General features: G+C 43.0%; 1 long non-coding RNA gene across 1 annotated transcript; it reads left to right on the top strand.

Annotated features, from left to right (window-relative positions):
- Positions 1-5,310: 5,310 nt before the first annotated feature.
- Positions 5,311-7,670, top strand: LOC308476777. Its single transcript, XR_013986085.1, has 2 exons — positions 5,311-5,639; positions 5,737-7,670. It is a non-coding gene; the product is annotated as an uncharacterized lncRNA (long non-coding RNA).
- The last annotated feature ends 12,274 nt before the right edge of the window (positions 7,671-19,944 follow it).

Raw genomic sequence — 19,944 nt, 5'->3', positions numbered from 1 at the left:
TTTCAGGTAGACAATGCTGAATAATACTAATACCGCTATAAATAATAACAAGTAGCTGTAGTGCAGTAATTGCAAGTGTTGGAAGTGCTGCATGTGATCTAGTTGTGATCCTTGCAGGAATCCTATAAGGGAAGATATCATCATCATCTTCATCATCATCATCATCATCATCATACTCCAGATTGCTGGTGCTGAGGATGACAAAGGGTCCCTTCAGACTGCTGTTTTATTGCCAGTGTATTCTGAAACATGTTCTTGACACAATAATAGTGCATTTGTGGTGGATTTTTTCCGCGATGCTTCCCCAGTGCTGCCACATTGCTGCTGTCTGGAGGGGCTGTGGTGCCACAAAAATAAAACAAAAATAAACCAGAACATTTGTGGTATAAAAAGTTACAGGATTTCAGCAGGATGTCACAGGATATGCACTGATTGGAGGTTACTGAGGGGGGTGGGAATTAAAAGCAGTTAAGGTCTTTGGCAAAGACTCTCCTCCCTGAAAGAGAGGGGAGTGGTTGTGGGCGGGAGCCCGAACACCGCTCCTAGCAGGGGGCGTTGCCCCCTGCCTCCAGCTCACCTGGCTGGCACTCACGCCCCCCCCCCGGTGGCCGCCCAACCAGGTGCCATGGGGGGGCGTGTCCAGCAGCCTTTATGCTGCAGTGCCTGCCTCTCCCCGGCCTCATTTCTCTTTGTCGTCCTGAGCGAGTCAGGAGGACACTCTCTCTTCAGTGTTCCTGCCCACGTGGAGCTAACTTGGAAGAGGACTTCTGAGAAAGGGAAGCCTGTAATTCCTCCTTTGCTTTTACCTTACCTTTACTTTAATTCCACCTTTAATTCCCTCTTTACTTTTCTCCAAATACCTCCTAATTGTTCCTAATTTCATTTCTGATCCCGAAGCCTTTACTCTGTGTATGTGTGTGCTGTGCTTCTCCGACTTTAAATCAGTCACTCTGTGTGTGTGTGCTGCTCTTCAGGCCTCAAAACAGACACTCTCTGTGTCTTTGCGGGCAGCATCTCAGCGTGCTTGGAAGGGGGAAAATCTGAGAGCTGCTGGTGTGGGTTCTATGAGTGCTTACTATTTCTGTTTGATTTGCTGGTGCATTTTAAAACTGCCGTATTGCTGTGAATTCCTGTGAGGGCTTTTCCAGCAGTTTATTATTATTCCAAATCCCCCCTTCCCCCTTCGTTACCCCCCCTCCCTACTCTGGAATTTTGTCCCTCCAGAGCTGACATTGTCCTCCCTCCCCCTTTGCTAGCTGGCTTTGTGTCCTTCTCTAGCAGGCTCCGTGGTTTGGCTGGGAGCCCTTCCTCCCCCTCTCCCCACGTGTTGCCTTCTCCCTTTGGTGTTGCTCCCCCACGCCTCCGTGATTTCAGGGGGCGGCAGCTCCATTTAAAAACTTCTTTCAGACGACTGCATTGCCCCAGCAGCTATACTGCAGCTGCATCCCCAGGGTGATTCTGTTCAGCTTACTCCAAAGTGTATCTGAAGAAGTGAGCATGCACACGAAAGCTCATACCAGGAACTAACTTAGCTGGTCATTAAGGTGCTACTGGAAGGAATTTTTTTTTTTTTTTTTTAAATTATTATTATTATTATTTTGTCCAAAGTCTTTGTTAGTTGAACGTGCTATCCAAAGAACTACTTAGTTGAACGCGATTTTATTTGCCTGGCATTTATCGTTATATTAGCTGCTTTCAGCATTTGTGTTACTTGGGAGACGCAGTCACACCCCCATTATTCTTCACCCTCCACCCCCCACTCCCCTTCCCCTCGCATTGTCCTTTGATCACCGGCCAGGGTTGCTTTGTTTTCCCTTAAGCTCCGAATAGCTGGGCAATTAACAGCCTCCTGGTCTTACAGAAGGCAGCTTATGCTTTAGCTGCAGAACCAGTTCTCTTTTGTTGTTCTAGTAACACCTTTACTGCCACCCCCTTGCGTCCCCTTTGTCTCCGGGCGGGGCTGCTTTACCTACAGTCGTCTCCGCCCATTGCTCACAGCAATTGAGTCACATCAATATAATCGCTGATAGTATCAGCAGTTGTTGAAATTCAGTTTGCCAGATATATTGCAGATTAATTGAAGCAGGCCCCCTGGTGGAGGCAGGTTCCTTACTATCTGATATCTAGTGGTCAGCGGTGGCTCAATTTGCTAATTAATATCTGCAATATATTATTTACATCTATTTTAAAATATCAAACAGGTAATTTGATCAAGCCATTCGATTTGCAGCAACATATTCAGTAATTGATTAGAGACTAATTTAAGAGGCTTGAGATTTTACTAACTGGGGATTACATTAATTTTATATTATTTTAACTGATTTGAGATGCTTGAATAAAGTCTGAATTTGACCAGTTTATTGGACACAATAGGGTGCTAATTAACCAGTAGCAATAGCTAGTGTAAATTGATAGCGGCTTTATAGTAACTTTAATTACATTGTAATAATTTATTGAGAATTAGTGAATCAATGATTAGCAATATATTTACTGATTAAACAAATAGTAATTAATTAAAATAATAATAATAATTTAAAATAATAAATAATAATAATAATAATTTAATAATTAACAAAAATAAATAAATAAAATTAATAATAATAACTACCAGGCAGGATACATTGTCGCTTAAAGACAGGCAGTTCGTGGTACATTGTCCCATTGTACATTGTACATTCGCGGTACATTGCTAATTCAGGTACCTGGCGGATGGCCAATCAAGGATACATTGTCCTTGGCAGCATTTTCCTTCTGCTGGGGCCTCCAGCATAACCTTATGTTTTTCAAACTGTTAGTTAAAGGGATATTTCCATTTGATTGCAGTGTGGGGGCCGCCCATTGTTCCATCCCTATATGCTTGTGTGTTATTTAGCTGTGTCTATCTGCCTGACCCTTTGCTTGGTGGCAAATAAATAAATTTATAGGCAAATACAAACCAAACAGTCAAGTGAAGAATAATTATTTCATATCATCATTAGTTATGGTAGACAATTAATAGCATCATCAATTAATTCTACATACAGTGGTAATTATTTGAACAAATAATACTGGAATAGATTGTAATAAATAACAATAACAATAAATAATAGAATAATAACAACAACAAATAAATAAATAAAAATGAATAGATAAATAATAGAATAAAATACGACTAATAATAAATAAAATAAGTGGATGTAATTTATTTATTTATTTATTTATTGAAAAATTATTATAATAAATAAATAATGATAAATATACATTAATAATAATAAAAGAGAATAAGTGGAATGATGTCACATACCAAGATTAAATTGATTAATTAATTAAACAAATCCATAGATAAATATATAAATAAACAAATAACATTAAAAAAATAAATAAAAAAAAATTCATTAATAACAAATAATTTACATATATTTCGGAACCCACAGTTGGTTAGAGCGTGGTGACAATAACGCCAAGGTTGCAGGTTTAATCCCTGTATGGAACAATTATATATTCCTGCTTTGCAAGGGGTTGGACTAAATGACCCTCGGGGTCCCACACAATTCTAGAGAGCCTGGATAACTCAACTGGTTAGAGCATGGGGCCGATAATGCTAAGGTTGCTGGTTTGATCCCCGTATGGGACCCCGGTATATTCTGCGTTGCAGGGGATTGAATGAGATATTATAATATGAAGTAGGAAGCATCTTAATTTTTAAGAAAAATTAAAAAAAAGAATAAATAATAATAATAATAAATATTAATATATATAGAGAGAGTAATAAATAACACACGGAAGCACATACTAATGGGATAAACAATTAAACATTTAACTGAATGCTTGAGAATCATTGTTTTAAGTAAAGCAATCATTAATTAGTATATTTGTTTCAGAATCAATAACACATCCCTGTACAACCGCTTGTAAGCGGTGGCACATGTTTGTGGGAGTAGCTTTAGCATGTTATCCATGGCGCCTAAGAGGAAGCGCTCTGCAACAGAATCTACTCACACCTCAGGCTGCATGGGTGCATATAGCCGTAATTCATCGGGGGTGCCACATGGACGGGATAATAACCCCAAAACTATTTCACACTGCCTAAATGCATTTAGATCGTTCATTGATGATTATGAGCAGCGTTTTTCCCGATCAATCCCCTATAATGAATAATTATTTCATATTATCGTCAGTTACGGTAGACAATTGATAGTATCAGTAATTAATTCTACTTACAGTGGTAATTGATTGAACAAATAATACTGGATTAGATTTTAATAAATAACAACAATAATAAATAATAATAACAATAAATGGATAAATAACAGATAAATAATAATAGAACGATAACAACAACAATAAGGGGGTATAGCTCAGTGGTAGAGCATTTGACTGCACATCAAGAGGTCCCTGGTTCATATCCGGGTGCACCTCCCACCAGCTCCCTCCTCTCCGCATTCTTCGATTGAATTCTTCGATCGGGCACTAAGACTTATCCGGAATTTTGGTTACGAGGCACTCTTAGCAAAATGTGACATAGTCAGCCTTCTGTCTATTGCCAGTTCATCCCAATGACTCTCATTTGCTGGGATTCAAATTTCAAGGGAAATATTACATTGTCAAGGCTATGCCGATGGGTTGTTCTGCAGCCGGCTTGGCCTTTGAGACATTTAGCACTTGTTGGGACTGGGCCTTGCGCTACAGAACCAACTCACCTGGGGCGACACGTTACCTCGGTGACTTTTCTACTCATTGGGAAACCCAATACTGGCGAATGTGCCTCCCTTCTGGAGGCCTTCTCAGCTTTGGCCCAGGAGCTGGGAGTTCCCCTCAGATAAGGCGGACCCTCAACGCATCTTACTTGCCTGGGTATAGAGCTTGACACAGCAGCTCAATCCGCCCGCCTGCCAGTGGGGAAAATAGTTGCCCTTAACGAAACTATTTGTCAAACCCTTCCCGAAATAATAATAATAATAATAATAATAATGAAGTCGCTCTTAGACAGGTCCAGTCCTTGCTAGATCATTTCAACTTCGCATGTAGAGTAGTTTCACCAGGCCGCCCATTTCGCTCACCCTTAGCCAGGTTGTCAGCGGGCCTCAAGCATCCGCACCATAGAGTAAGACTTATCAAGTCGGTCAAGGCGGATTGTGAGATGGGGATCAGATTTCTGGAACACTACAACGGAGTCTCCCTATGGCTGGAAATCCTTAATTTGGCCTCTGATTTCCAGGTCCACTCCAATGCGCGTGCCCGCCTAGCCAGGCTGTCAGTGGTCTTAGACACCCGCACAACAGGGTCCGCCTCCCCAGGTCGGTCAAGGCAGATCTGGAGGTGTGGCGACTTGTCTGGAGATCTACAATGGGGTATCTCTATGGCAGGATGTCTTGAATCTGTCATCAGACTTCCAGGTCCAATTGGATGCGGCTGGGTCCTTAGGCTTTGGCTTGTACTTCAAGGGGCGCTGGTGTGCACTACGATGGCCGACGGCATGGCAAGGTCAGGCCATCACGTTGGATCTCACCTTTCTTGAGTTCTTTCCAATAGTGGTGGCCGTTCACATCTGGACGGAAGATTTTCGAGATCACCGCGTGTGCTTCCGACAACCTGGCGGTCATGAACATTCTAGCCAGGCAGTCATCTCGGTCTGAGAGGATCTCCTCCCTTCTGCGGGCGTTCGTCCTCCGGTGCCTTGAGTTCAACATAATATTTTCAGCCAAATTCGTACCCAGAGCCAATAATGACATTGCCGATGCCTTGTCTCGATTTCAGATACCTCGCTTCCGGTTGCTTGCACCTGGAGCACAACTGTTGCCCGAACCCTTTCCGGAGCGCCTGTGGAATGTGGGAGACGCAAAGTGATACAGGGAGTATTGGCATCCATGGCACCCTCCACTCTCAGGTCCTACAAGAAGGCCTGGTGTGATTTCCTTGGTTCCAGGTCTGGGTTATCTGGGCTCTCACATGACGTACCTCCTACCACTGACGATGTCTTGCAGTACCTTTCCCATCTCGATGATCTGGGACGTGCTCCTAAAACCTTAAAGATTCTCGTAGCTGCCATCAGCTTCTTTTCAAAAGCTACATTTGCTCATGACCCGGGTAGCGACTTCTTGATCCATAGAGCCATTGAGGGTTGGGGCAGGTTACAACCTCACAGGGCCGAGGGCCATAAGCCAATTCTTACGGGTTATCACAGATACGCATAAAACTCAGGTCAATTTGCTGGTGCAGGTTCGAAACACGTCTCTTTTCCGCAGCATACGCTATCGCCTTTTTGGCGCGCTTAGAGTTGGTGAGGTGGTGTTTGAAGTTAGTGCACAAGGTTCAACACGCGGCCTCCTGTGCAAGGACGTGCAGTTGTCCGATTCTAATGTGACAGTGGATATACGTCAGTCCAAGACTGATCAGGCTGGTAAGGGTGTCCTAGTTAAGCTCACGGCGTCGGCACAGCAGGGCCCATGCCCGGTAGAGGACACTAGGCGGTACCTCTACCTCAGACCGCCCGGCCCGGGTCTGTTTCTGGTCCATGAAGATGGGTCACCCTTGTTGAGGCACCAATTCACCAGAGTACTTCGCAAGGCTATTAAGGCTTGTGGTCTATCCTCCCAGGAGTACGCCACGCACTCATTTAGGATGGGCGCCGCAACCACGGCCGCGCACCTGGGGCTACCGGCGGACAGGATCAAAGAAATGGGCCGGTGGAACTCCAGTGCTTATAAGTCTAATATGTGACCTGCAGCTTTACCCTACTTATCTGCCTTTTCTTTTCTGTCTTTTACCCCCAGCTATGCTCAGGAGAAGCGTGTGGATTTGCGGCCACAGTATAGTTCATTGGGCCCGCGTACGAGCGGTGAGCTGCGGCCTTGCATACAATCTTGGCCTTCCACATGGTGTTCGAGTTTCCTGGCTTTCGAGAAGAGGCATGCGTTGGGAGGAGCTTATGCCATTGCTGTGGGAGAAAGTAGCCAAGTTCGGCCCTCCCGACATCCTTGTAATTCATTTGGGGGAGAATGACCTCGCTAACAGAAGGAGTGTGGACTTGTTGTGGAGCATAAAAAGAGACTTGAATGCATTTGCAGCCTTGTGTCCCAGAACAACAGTGTTCTGGTCCTCCTTCTTGAAACGAACTGTTTGGCGCGGTGCGCAAAGCTGTATGGCCATTGAAAGAACCAGGAAACTCGTAATTCGGGCGGTAGCCCGTTGGGTGCGCTCTATGTATGGCCGAGTCATTTATCATGACCGTATCCGGATCGGCGACCAAGCTTTATACCGGAATGACGGCGTCCACTTATCGGATCTGGGGAACGACATTTGGTTACTTAGTGTCAGCAAAAGCATCTGGGATTGGTTGCAGCTTTGAAGGTATTGGCGGCGAGCCTTTAGCTCGGGTGGCGGTTAGGCATTGGAATAATGTGTTGTGGTTTGTCGAAGTGCTAGGTGTGGCCATCGCCTATGCCTTCAATTTATAGGGGTATTCCGTTAAAGGAATCTGGCGGTCGTGTATTCCGTCCGAAGCCTGCTTGGCGGGAGGCCATGGCACGACCCTCGGTGACATCAGGGGTGAGCCTATAGTTGGATTAGCATCAACAGGTGTTGACCCCCTGGTGAATAAACCCACTTGTTTTGTGATCCAATGCCTAAGCCAATACCTTTTCATTGCTGTAATCAATAAAGTTGTGGCCTTTTCTAGCCCATTAACCTTATATCACGTGTCCCTGTGTCTTCATTTTACTTCGCGGGGGTCGGGTCCTCGCACCACAAGCACCTGAAGCTCAACAGGGAGGCAGCCTGCCTAATCTTAGCTGGGAGGGAGTTCCACGGAATGTGGCCCACAATACTGAATGCATGTCTTGCGTTGGAAAGGAATCGTGCATGTGAGTCATGAGGAACCACTAACAGAGGCTCCCTGAAGTCCTCAGTGATTGGGCTTGAATGTTAGGGACCAGGTAGTCCTTAAGTTATCCTTGTTGTTAAGGGCCTTGTAAATTAATAATATTTACAAGACCCTTATTAAAATAATAGGGACGCGGGTGGCTCTGTGGTTTAGACTTGCTGATCACAAGGACAGCGGTTTGAATCCCCACGATGGGGTGAGCTCCCATTGCTCAGTCCCAGCTCCTCCCGACCTAGCAGTTCGAAAGCACATCAAAACGTGCAAGTAGATAAATAGGTACCACTCCGGTGGGAAGGTAAACGGTGTTTCCCTGAGCTGCTCTGGTTCACCAAAAGTGGCTTAATCATGCTGGCCACATGACCCGGAAGCTGTCTGCGGACAAACACCGGCTCCCTTGGCCTATAGAGTGAGATGAGTGCCGCAAACCCAGAGTCGTCTGCGACTAGACCTAACGGTCAGGGGTACCTTTAAGGGTAAAGCTAAAGGTAAAGGTACCCCTGCCCGTACGGGCCAGTCTTGCCAGACTCTAGGGTTGTGCACTCATCTCACTCTATAGGCCGGGAGCCAGCGCTGTCCGCAGACACTTCCGGGTCACGTGGCCAGCGTGACAAGCTGCATCTGGCGAGCCAGCGCAGCACACGGAACGCCGTTTACCTTCCCGCTGGTAAGCGGTCCCTATTTATCTACTTGCACCCGGGGGTGCTTTTGAACTGCTAGGTTGGCAGGCGCTGGGACCGAACGACGGGAGCGCACCCCGCCGCGGGGATTCGAACCGCCGACCATGCAATCGGCAAGTCCTAAGCGCTGAGGTTTTACCCACAGCGCCACCCGCATCCCATTACCTTTACCTAAATTAATACAGGAACCTTGAACTTGCCCCAATAACATATGAGCAGCCAGTGCCAGTTCGTAAGCAATGGTGTTATGTGCTGGACCAATAGAATAGCCACATCATTCTGACTATCAGTTTTCCGAATGTTGACCCTTCTGTAGGCAACATGACATCCTCCAGTGGCTGGGATCCTGGACAGCAGCTGGGCAGCAACATCTTGTTGCTTGGGCCAGTGTTAGTTCTGTTAATTCCCTTCCAATTCTGGTGTTTTATCAAACAGATGAATAGCCCATTGCCTCCTGCTCTTAGGGTCATATCCATGTACTTGACACTGCCTTCTGAATGTTTCTCTTCGTTTGCATTTGCCATTGCTATTAGTCTGTTGCTACAATGCCCTTTGATATTAAAGATGCTATCTTAAATGGAGTGATTCAAAATGTTGCTCTGGAAGAACTGATGACAGCTCTTTATCACCAACAAATTTATGGCGAGGCACAATATGCACTACTCTTCAAAACAAAAGAAACCACCAGGTTGTTATTGCATTGGAAGCTTTCCTACACTTAGGCATGACTTGAACATCTTCATTAAACAAGAAAAAGGAGAAGAATATCAGAGAGGATGGATAAGATGGGTATTAAGACAAAGATATGTTTTTGAGTGGGAATCAGTCCCCATTCCAGCAGTGTTCAGAAGAAGTGACCTCCTTCCTCCGCCATCTGCAGTGCAAAAGCAGAACATCTGTCCCACCCCACCTCCTCAGAGTGACGAATCTCTTTGCGAGGCTTCAGCCACAAAAAGTGGGATAAAAATGAAACCAACAATACAATAAGTTCCCAGCGCTGTAAATCCTAACTGATGACAGTGGGGAGATAAGAAATAATTAAACGCTCAGCAGCTACTGAGACACACAAGCTGCTATCCAGTTTACTTGTGGGATATTTTACAAGTGATGTTTATGAAAGATCCCACCCTAAGAAGGCATCTCTACTTCTGAAACAGAAAGAAAAACAAAACTACAAAGCAGAACATTTGGGTTATCTAGCATCCAGTTCTTCCAGAAGAGTAATTCCATAGCTGTTCTTTAGAGGTTTTATTTAAAAGAAGAAGAAGAAGAAGAAAACCTCCCTAGGCAGCTTGTAACATTATTTTGAATCATTTGTAGTGTTTAACTTAAATTCACTTGTCTGCAATTTTGATGTACTAGTTGTCTGCAGTGAAAGACATGGCCAGTCATTTCAAACCAATGTAGTTCTCCCCTCAAACTATTCTTTAGCTGAGATTTGTTTCTCTGCTGGAGGTAAATGACTGCGCGGATGCAGATCTAGGTGGCAATCCTATATCCATCTACCTAGATTAGGAGTAAATTCCACTGAGTTCAGTGGAACTTATTTCTTAGGAAACATGTAGGCATGAACTGTTAGAGTTGCTGGATTTCACTAGGGGTTCCTCTTATTTCTTTAAGTAAAAACGTTACTTTTTGGTTGCCATTGCTTCTCCAGACATAAAGTTGCTGTGAGGGTTGAAGATGCTTCTGCAAGAATTCTCCCTTCTGTGCATTAATGAAAGGCAAACCAGGTTCCACTATGGCCAGGTAGCACAGAAGAAGGAAGCAATTTCATTTTAAAAATATATATACGGTATATATTTTATTGCTTTTTTGCTTAAAGGTTAAACAACAACATATATACAGTAAAAAAACCTCTTTCCATTAATAAGCAAGACGCAGCACAGAATATGGACATGTTATATAGCACATCAAAGAAAAGAGAATCTAGAGAGATTCTGGATTATTTGGAACTATTTCGTTTTTACTTTAAAGCACCCTTGACTGGCTTTTTCTTTTTGAAGAGTAGACCATCAGAGACAATCCCATAAATGATGCTATCCTCATCCATTCCGACTTTGCTCAGACAAATGTATTGTGGGAAATGAAGTGAAATGGCAAAATGTACTTCCATTAATCTGCGAGCCTGCATTTTGTTTCAAAGCCAGTGACTTATCTATTCTTTTTGAGGATGAACTTAAAGCAAAGCTGGGGAACCTTTGGCCCTCCAGATGTTGCTGAACTATAACTCCCATCATCCCTAACCATTAGCTGCACTGCCCAGGGCTGATGGGAATTAGAGGCCAACAATATATGCAGAGCCAAATGTCCCCCAGCCCTGACTTAAAGCAGACAGGATTCCCCCCTCCACATTCTTCTACCAGCTTTGCTCATTGCTTGTGTGACATTTTCTAGAAAAAAAATGGCAGGAACGTTCTTTGCCAAAGCCAGCGGTTGTTAACATTTTATCTGAAACAATTACAGTTTAAAAACCCCAGAGGCTGCCCATGAAAGGCTGCCTCGAATGAGAACGCTGGCAAAACTCTGCAACTTCAGTCTGTGCATTGAGAACTACAAGCATTGTGACATTTGAAACAGAACTTCTACTTGGAAATTAAAACGTGCCGCTGGCAACCTAGGCACATTCGGCCCATGCTGTTAGTCATAACCATTTCCCATGTCAGCCTAATGCACATCTAGCAAGCAGCTGGGATGAATAATTTTCGTGGAGATGCTCTGCAAGGCAGCAACACTAGTAAAGGTGTTTTCCACTCTGTCCGATAATGGTGACATGAAAATAGCCTGAGGACAGGAGGGGATGGGAATGGGGATGACTGTAATCATTGCAAGGATGGAATCACTCTAAAAAATGGCAATTTCACTCTTATCTGTTTCCTCTTTGGAACAGGAATTAGGATGGTGTGAACAGATCAAGCAGCAATTTGACTCCACTGCTCGCTTCTGGGGGCATTTCCTAGATTGTACACCTGATTTCTACAGCTTATTTATTGTGCACACAAGCACGCAGACCGTGCGCTTGTTGAATGTTACATGTGAATGGCAGTGCGAGGGTACAGCTCAACTAGCTACATCACAAATACCCTGGCTGTACGAGTGAATACAATGCTAACAATGCTCAGACAATTGGGAAATCCCTTTTAAGTTCCGGATCATGTTAGTTGGTTGGCATTCTTCTGTTTTGGGAGACAAAGGAGGAGTGCGCTTTTGGGGGTGAAGTCATCGTCGTTGTCAAACCTTTATTGGCATCACTTACAAACATTCAGAATAAATATGCCAATGCAATCTCGTCACCATTTCAACAGTACAGTCATTTGCCAAAGGGAAGAAGAGGCGAGCAAGCTATTTCACCTCTGTGGGACTCTAGGAAGGGCAGGTTCCTGTAGTGTACTTCAGCGGCAGAAAATCAAATAGAGGAACTTGGTGAGCTCCTGGTCTCTCCCCTGTAATAAGAAGTGTATAACCTCTGTCTCTGGTTTCCATGATGGGATACATAGGTAGTCTAAGAATTGTTGGGGGAGATCATCATATATTATACAATTAAGGGCCATGTGAGCTAGAGTTTCCACCAGGTGGGCATCACATGGGCAGATCCTATCTCCTTCTGCCATACCCACAAACCTACCCCAAAGGAGGTTAGAAGGATTACAGTTGAACCTAGCCAGCGAAAAAGCCCTTCTTTTGAGGCATCTGATCAAGATCTGTATTATGAGGCATCTAATCAAGATCTGCATTTTAAAATGAGCTTAAAAAATATATTTGCCAGGCAGAGACCAGCTGAATACTCTGGCAGCTGTTTATCTACCGTTTCAAGGGCCCCACTGATTTATAGCAGTATTTCAGGGTTGTAAAAGGAAATTACAGGCTGGGAGCAAAAGGTCACACTGACCATACAAATTACAGAATACAATCAAGCTGCAAAAACACAATTAAGAGCTGGTAAATAGTGAAATTTATTGTTTAACAGAAGACTCGAGCCATATTTTCATAAGGTTAAAGGGTAAATTGAAGAAGTTGCTGTTAGAAACAGCAGCTGGATAGGGAAAAAGGCTTCTCTCTGAAGCTGCTCTGAAGCTTCAGAGAACTTAGAGAACTTAGAGAACTTAGCTTTTACTAAGTTCACTTTGAAAAGGCCTTTCCTTCTAAAAATCTATCTATGTTATGTATGAAATATATTGGCTTAAATGTAATTATGCAAAGGATTTAGAAAGTAAGAAATGTTAGATTCTTATGTTAGATTCTTATTTCATAGATGGTGTGTGAGAAGGTGAACTCAAGATCTCTTTAAGATAAAAAATTAAAAACCATGCACCATCTGCTTTAGCCATCTGGTTTGCAGTGAATAGGGCAACAGGGGCCAAAGGTTATCTGGTAATTAAGGTGCCTGGTCGAGGTAAATGTAAGATATATGGCTACTTGTCTGCCATTTATGGATAGAAGGAAATATAGCTCTTTGTCTCCCATAAAAGGTAATAGGAAATGGGTGTATCTTTTATGATTGGTTCTAGCAAACAACCAATAGGAATTTCAACCAGGCTGATTGGACAGAGGCAGCCAAAGGAGGAGCAAGGGGGCTGGGCTGAGGAAATATAAGTGCTGGCCATCAGGGCTGGAGTAGGCAGAGCTTTGGTATCCATATACCACTGTGTCTCTCATTTATTTGTCTGACAAATAAATTATTATTTTAATTTCTCTATTGCTGCGTTGAATATTTCATTCCAGCTAAGCGTTAACCACAAGCAGGGTGCTACACTTTCTTGTGGGTTAAACAAAAATTGTAAATAATTGAGGTTAAATTCCTGTGGGGTGAAGTCAAACTGTTGGAAGGTTGCAGTGCTTGCTGTGGCTGTAGAGACTGAGACAGGAGAGACCTGTTTTGTTGCAGCTGGGGCAGATGAAGGCATCTGGTTGTGCTGCTACAGGTACACCTTGGGGTTTCTTGTCTCTTCACTCTCCCAGCGGTCATTCCTCTTCTGGTCACTGCCATGGATATATGACTTGTCTGCTCCAGCCACTATGGCCATCTGTAAAGGATTCTTACATGGTGGCGTTGATGTTGCCAGCCTTCATGTCATGTTTGCAGACAGCTTTCTAACGCAGAGTTGGTTTGCCAACAGGCCTGGTGCCTGAAGAGCATGCCCCATGGGATGTAACTATCTTCCATTCTGTGGATATGAGCTTTATGTATGTGTTGTGGTAGATCACCAGGTGGATGTGAATGAGTTTTGGGCTGTGGGAAGGTATTGAGATTTTATCTTATCTGTTTGTTTGTTTCTTAGTTAGTGGGTGGGAGTATGGTTTTGTTTATTGCCAATGTCCCCCACCCCCCATTTCCCAAATGTGTTGTGTGGAATATTACTGTTATATGATCTCCCCCCTTTGTATCATATAATACATTTATGCATATATATTTTTCCAGCGTATGTTGCTTGGAGAGCTTTCGGGTGACAAGTGACTAATAAGTTTAATAAAACAACAACAACAACAACAACAACAACAACAACAACAACAGGCCTTATGCAGACATTCAACCAGAGCTGATGCCAAGGATTGCAGGACCTCAGGCAGGTGGCAGGTGGAAGGTGGCACCTCCATGTCCTCTTCTTCTTAATGCCATCACCATTCTCCTCTTTCCTCCTGCTATCCCTCCCCCCATTCTTCAGTTTTTAAAATAAGTTTAAAACAACCTTTCTAGTTGCACTGACAAAACCCAGCAGCAGCCCAGGCATGCTCCTGGACACCTTACCCAGAAGCCCTCACTCTGGTGTCACCCTTTCTCAGAGCAAGGTGAGGCAAGACAAGGAGGAGAGAGTGGGGTCAACAAAGAGCTTTGCCAGACAGCCCAACTGATAATGAGATGAAAAGCTGGAAGGAGGGTCAATTCAACGCACACATTCTGTTTCATTATTGAGCTGGCCCTGCATTCAGCTGAAGGCTAGGAGGCCAGGACTTGAAGATGGTGCACAAAATCTTACTCTTTCTTCACCCGCTCCTGGTTATGTAACAGTAAATGTGTGATTAAAATACAAAGTTGAGCTGGGCTTCTGTTTTTCACGAGAGGCTTGAGTCTTGGTCAGTTGTGTTCTGATGTGACCGCATAGCTGGGATGTCAGTCCTCAACAAAACACTTTAATATTATTACTTTTTAAATAAATAAATCTTGGACATCAGCCAAGATAGACAAGGAGACCTAGCAGACCTGGGCCATTAGGGACGCGTGAAGATAATGGTTGTGACATTAAACCATAATTACTTCCTTACTAGAAACTGACTTAATTAAGGAAACATTAGCTCTAATGTGCAATTAGGAAATTGGATCCCTTGTGGCTGAACTGGTATGTGGCTGGATGCTGTAGTATGGCTCCTGCTCGATGAATGATCTCCTCCACTAGCTTCAGGATGCATCAGGTAGGGGAACCATTCCAGGGGTCCCTCTATATACCGTAATTAACTCTTATTATTATTACAATTTATATACTTCTTTTTGGCCCAAAGGCCCCCTAAGCAGTGAACAACTTATTGAAACAGAATATATAGTGGAGTACTGTTATCAACTCTTATTCATAATAATACTACTACTATCAATTATTATTCCGTTTAGATCTGTCGATCTAAAAGCAATAAAAATATGAGTACAATAACAATGTCAAGGGATTTACATTTAAAAAAAAACCACAAAAGTGCATCCTTATCCATAGTAACAATATCAATAAGAAGAAAGTCAAAGGCAGAAAAATGTAAAATGCCCGCCAACATAAAACACACAATTCATACAACTGCTTGCCCAGTTTCACTCTTACTATGCATCCCCACAACCACTGCAATCATTCATTACCTCATACATTATTTCTGTCAACCAACCACTCATACACAAATCACTCACACTGAATAATATTACACCCAAGTTTGCATCCAAAGGATCACTGCCAAGCATACTGTTGTGAGTTGGGGGAGAGTCGGCTGCATGCCTGAACCCCCTTCTAATTCCTGGATCCAGCACAGATTCAATTGTTGCAATAGCTAGGCCAGCCTGGCAATGGGCCACTAAGTATGGGTTGTTAAGATAACAGAGAGAATGGCTCTGTGCCAGAGGGCAAATGGATGGGTCTCTCTTCCTCAGCTGTCTGTTTTTGTTAGAAACTCAAAGGCCAGAGCTGACTGATGTGAGCTAAAAGCTAGAAGTTAGAAAGCAGGCTGGGAAGCCAGAGAAAGATAGTGCTACTTGATTTCTGTTTTTAACATAGCTGTGCCTATGGGAGAAACAAGACCCTCTTGGGGTGCTAATGCTGCGAACCCCTCTATCATAGGTTCAGGTTGCATATATGTGTAAATAAACCATTTATCATAAAGACCCCCACAGTCTCCACTGTCCCTCATTCCAAGGAAACTGAACCCTGGGTAAGCACCTGGAACCCACGGAATCTCACACCGCTAAGAGATTGGGGTGTCAGGCAACAATACCATTTAAGAGACCCACATTGGGCAAAAGATTCCTGCACTGCAGGGGGTTGGACTAGATGACCCTTGTGGTACCTTCCAACTCTATGTTTCTGTGAGAGTACACACAGCTTTCTACACACAGGTAGAACTTCCGAACTCAAAGGAGTTGAGTTTGCCCCCTCCCTCTCTCCTTTGCAGCCAGAAACCTTCTCTGCCAAAATGGGTCGTACAAGGTAAGAGATAATTCATGAGAAAACAAGTTGTATCACAACTCAGAGTAGACCCATGGCTGCTACCCAAGTACAAATAGTGAGATATTTAGCCTTGAATATGAGCATAGCAGTTAATGTTTACAGGACATTATCACACATATTACCAGAATATATTAACTAGACATGTTCCCATCATTGGCCTTTTGGGCACTCAAGCTATGCTGTGTTTCCTTGCTGTGTGTAAAAGAGGATCAGGAACTGCATAAGACAACACATTCCTATTCAAAAATATTATGGTACAGTGGACACAAAAAGATGCAAGCTAAATGAAAGCCATTCCTAACACCACTTGAATGAATGGTGGCCAAAATATATCTCACCAACAACACAGTTAAGAGGCACCAAATTATCTGGTACGTTTATCTGTGTGATTGTGCATATTTTTCAAGGAATTATACCAGCTCCTCAGTTTGCTAGACATTTCCATCATGAGATGTCAAGCATCAACAACCTGAAGTGTTTTGCAGCCTGCGGTCAGATTTCTCCACAGCAGCTGCAGCAGCTGCTTCAGTGTCCAAAAAGATGTCAAAAGAAGCCCTCCAATTACTTTGCATTACAAAGATTCTGCTACTACTTCATCAGAAAGCAGACAGCAGGAGACAGTGAGAAGGCACTCGGCAGAAAAAGAAACCAGCAGTTAATTTTAAAAAGTATTGCTATGTGTTCGATCTGCAAGGTGCACAATTGCACAACACGACTTCCAATCACTGCTGCACAACTCCCATCCTGGAGCCTTTCAAATGCAACTTTAGCAGCAGAATCATAGAATTATAGAGTTGGAAGGGACCCCGAGGGTCATCTAGTCCAACCCACTGCAATTCAGGAATCTCAGCTAAAGCATCCATGACAGGTGGCCATCCAACCTCTGCTTAAAAACCTCCAAGGAAGGAGAGCCCAACACCTTCTGAGGGAGTCCTTTCCACTGCCGAACAGCCCTTACTGTCAGAAAGTTTTTTCGACAGTTTAGTCGGAATTTCCTTTCTTGCAACTTGAAGCTATTTATTCAAGTCCTACTCTCCAGAGCAGCAGAAAACAAGCATGCTCCTTCTTCCACGTGACAGCCCTTAAGATATTTGAAGATGGCTACCTCCCCCCCATTGATTGTATTGCACATATACATAAATCAAAATCCACAAATTTAAACAACAACAAAAAGAAAATACAAAAACTTATGTAGAGAGAGCAGAAAAGAATAAAAGCAGAAACTCCAGAAAGGAAGGAAGAAGTAAGAGATATAAATATATACCTTTTGTAAGTACATTTAAAACTTAAAAAGAAAAAGAAAGAAAAGAAAAAGAAAAGAAAAGAAAAAAGGGAACATACATAAAACAATATTAGTTCATTCTTCAATAAACTAAGACATTTCAGAAAAAGAAACACTCTTATTGTGGACTTCTGCCAACTTCACAACAGTTCATTATTTCTAATTAAAGTCTAAGGTAAAGGTAAAGGGACCCCTGACCATTAGGTCCAGTCGTGACCGACTCTGGGGTTGCGGCGCTCTTCTCGCTTTATTGGCCGAGGGAACCGGCGTACAGCTTCCGGGTCATGTGGCCAGCATGACTAAGCCGCTTCTGGCGAACCAGAGCAGCGTACGGAAACACCGTTTACCTTCCCACCAGAGCGGTACCTATTTTTTTTATCTACTTGCACTTTGACATGCTTTCGAACTGCTAGGTTGGCAGGAGAATTAACGTCTACCTGTCTGTATTTCAATAAATCCCTCATCTTGGTATCAGGGAGCTTTTTCTTTTGCGGAGGTATTCTAAACACAGCCAGATCTTAGCTGATGAACCTTGGTTCATCAAGTAGTTATTTAGGTAATCCCAATCTTTTTAAACTATCTGGTTAGACTTATATCTTATTATATCTGTCAGCTTCATGAGTTCCAAGTACTCACACAGTTTGCACAACCATTCTTCTTTGGAGGTTATATGATCTTCCTTCCAATAATTAGCCACTACAACCCTAGCTGTTGAAGTTGCATAAAGAAATAGTCTTGTTTTCTCTTTAGGGATATTGTTTGTCAAAATTCCCCAAAGAAATTATTCCGGTTTTTTGTTGAATGTAATTTTTAATAACTTCTTCATCTCATCATAGGTCGTGTCCCAGAACTTTCTAATCTCTGGGCACGCCCACCACATATGGTAAAAGGTTCCTACTTGATTTTTGCACCTCCAACACTTGTTATGAGTTTTATTAATTTTTCCCAGCTTTACAGGGGTCCAATACCACCTGTTGGACTGCAAGAAGATCAAACCTATCCATTCTTAAGGAAATCAGCACTGAGTGCTCACTGGAAGGACAGATCGTGAAGCTGAGGCTCCAATACTTTGGCCACCTCATGAGAAGAGAAGACTCCCTGGAAAAGATGGGAAAGATGGAGGGCACAAGGAGTAGGGGACGACAGAGGACGAGATGGTTGGATAGTGTTCTCGAAGCTACCAGCATGAGTTTGACCAAACTGCGGGAGGCAATGGAAGACAGAAGTGCCTGGCGTGCTCTGGTCCATGGGGTCACGAAGAGTCGGACACGACTAAACAGCAACAATACCACCTGTATTGCATTTTCATGAGATTTTCTCTTATTAAGTAACAAGGCGTAAATTTTATATTCTTTTCCCATAGTTCTTTCCATTTGTCCAATTCAATCGTGTGGCCTAGATCTTGTTCCCATTTTATCATAACGTCTTTGATTTCTTCATCTTTCAACTGCCAATTTAACAGTAACTTATATATTTTGGATAAAGTCTTTTGATTATTATATAGGATGTCTTTCTCCAGGTTCAATATTTTATTATCAAAACCCTTCTATCTTTTTCAAAGACCCTTTTAACTGCTAATACTCCAACCAAGTTAATCCCATCTTTTTTATTTCTTCAAAGTTCTTTAAAATTGGATAATTACTTATTTCCTGTACCAAATCCCTATAAATTGGCCAATCATTGCTCATATTCTTCCTATGGACTGCTATAGATTCAATGGGTGAGAGTCACCAAGGTGTTCTGGTAACCATTATAGGTTTATTTCTCTCCTAGACATTATACAGTGCTTTTCTTACAATGTCATTTATGAATCCCCTATGTGATTTTATTTTATCGTATCCTAAGTACCCGTGCCAGCCGAAAGCATTGTCCCAACCCTCTAAATCCAATATCTCAGTGGTTTTTTTTAGCAATATCCAATCCTTTATCCATGTCCAGCATGCCACTTCATGGGACTGCAATTCCCCCTCTCTCCTTAATGTCTGTTAACAATTTGAATTCTATGTGTGGTTTTTTTCCTTTTTGCCAGTCCTTAAAACATTTTATCTCGCTGATTATGGGTAGTGTTTGGAATAGAAAAAGCATCTTGGGGAGTGACAGCCCTTAAGATATTTGAAGATGGCTATCATATCTCCTCTCAGTCTCCTCTTTTCCAGGCTAAACATATCCAGCTCCTTCAAGCACTCCTCATAAAGCTTAGTTTCCAGACCCTTGATCATCTTGGTTGTCCTCCTCTGCACATGTTCCAGCTTGTCAACATCCTTCTTAAATTGTGGTGCCCAGAACTGGACACAGTATTCCAAGTGTGGTCTGGCTAAGGCAGAATAGAGTAGTACTATTATTTCCCTTAACCTGGACATAATACTTCTGTTGATGCTTTTTTGCTGCTGCATCACACTGTTGACTCATATTAAGTTTGTGGTCCACCAA

This window comes from Podarcis pityusensis (genome assembly GCF_964106645.2).
Source record: "Podarcis pityusensis genome assembly, chromosome: 5".
In the NCBI taxonomy this organism is placed as follows: domain Eukaryota; kingdom Metazoa; phylum Chordata; class Lepidosauria; order Squamata; family Lacertidae; genus Podarcis; species Podarcis pityusensis.
Note: the sequence above shows the minus strand (reverse complement) of the source record. Positions and strands in the feature narration are given on the sequence as shown.